Consider the following 1,871-nt stretch of genomic DNA (forward strand, 5'->3'; position numbering starts at 1 on the left):
TGTTCCTGGACTTACCTGGTAATGTATGATTGCCATCACCTGTGGTGAGCTAGTTAATTGATAAGAAAGGTGTTTCACCACAGGTGATGGCAATCATACATTACCAGGAAAGTTCAGGAACAGAGCATTTTCTCCCTCATGGAGAGGGTCAGGTAGGCAAGTATGATTCAGTGTGATACTGTGGATGCACAGTATCTGCATAGAAAATGCTACGTTACAGTGTTATCCTGGAAATCACTGTAACGTAGCATTTTGTATGCAGATACAGCCGCACTCGCACACAGAATCTGGGCATGCCATATATAATTTTAATCAGCAGAAGCTGCTTATGCATTCTATTTACATAGTAATGCACATAAGGTATTGCTGGTTGTGTGTGTCGGAGACGCATAATCACAATCAGTTCAATGCAAGCAGCCTTTTTCTGTGTTATCATTCTTAGTGACAGTGTGTGAGTACTTTATACAGTGATCCTGGGGCCCAGTGTTCATTTTTAACACATGTTAGCATTGTGTGAGCACACTATAGAAATTAATGTTCGACGCTTGCTGAACAATGTTAAGTGCACAAGTCCAGTGTGTAATAAAATGAGACTTGCAATTTACAGTATAACATGCATTATATCCAGTATAAAATTGATAACAGAAAAGTATTTTAAATTGTTTTTCAAAACATCTTATCCTTTGCGATACCACTATGCCAAGAGAGCCACGGAGGTTGGTGACTGATACCCAGGGCAGCGCATGACAGTAAAGAAGAAAAAGAAGACTCTTGTGTGGGCGCACTCTTGTTTAAAATGAATAGTGAAAAAGTATGATTATTGGTGAGTTAAGAACATAATTTTTATCAGTTAAGTAAAATTAATTTAGTATCCAAAATAATTAGACTTCGCGTAGCAAATGGAACCAAAAGAAAGAGATGCCTTCTTAAAAATAAAGAGTATGTTCTGGTTTATCTATATCCGTTTATAGATTGATGAGGGGCTGCAGACACCAACAGTACTGTAGCCGTATTTCATCACACCAGTTCAAGAAATACTTGTATTAATGAAACCTGAATAGGTTAGAGATACAGGTGGAATTTTAGGACATTATTGTATCCGTTATCCATCATACTCATTAATATTTATCAGATATTCACATTGAAAATGCAGGGAAGGAGAGAAGAATGTTATAATTATCCTCCGTGACTCTGTTTGGTATAGGTAAATAAGTAAAGCCAGGCAGCAACGAAAGATTAAGTAGGAAGGAAGAAAATAGTGGTGATCCTGCTGTTAGTGCTTGGTCAGGGTTGATAATAGTGTCATACTACTAAACTTAGTATTCTCTGGTGGTCACCCTTCCAGATACTGACCAAGTCCAACACTGTTTAGCTTCCAAGATCAGGCGAGATTGGGCGTATGCAGTGTGGTGTGATAGTAGAAAGTTGACACATCACCTGACACACTTATGAGAGTGCACCTGAAATAATAAAAGTTAAATGCTTGGGGCAAGAATGTTATAAAGCGGAGAATAACAGAATTGTGAAGCGTGGACCTGCTGTCGGCACACTACTGCGCTGAAGCATCTCCGTCAGGTCCCGCTGGCAGGTGAGGGAGCACTGTAGGTGTGCTATAAAGCTATGCTGGTGTCTGTTTTATTGTGATGACTGACTTGGAGTGCATACACTTTGCATGTGTATCTATATCACTATTGGGAAAGGCACCTGAGCACGCTACTACTGTTCACTCTGAGTACCAGATATCTACATACGGTGTGTGTGTGTGTGTATATAGGGGGGGGGGCACCAACATTTATCATGACTCTGGACGACTGGGGCAAATTTATACCACTTATATATATATATATATATATATATATATATATATGCCA

The 1,871-nt window shown here is 39.3% G+C and overlaps 1 pseudogene; it reads right to left on the bottom strand.

Moving 5' to 3' along the window:
- Positions 1–1,304: 1,304 nt before the first annotated feature.
- Positions 1,305–1,423, bottom strand: LOC134930387 (5S ribosomal RNA; annotated as a pseudogene).
- Between the last annotated feature and the right edge of the window lie 448 nt (positions 1,424–1,871).

This window comes from Pseudophryne corroboree, chromosome 5, assembly GCF_028390025.1.
Source record: "Pseudophryne corroboree isolate aPseCor3 chromosome 5, aPseCor3.hap2, whole genome shotgun sequence".
NCBI lineage: Eukaryota > Metazoa > Chordata > Amphibia > Anura > Myobatrachidae > Pseudophryne > Pseudophryne corroboree.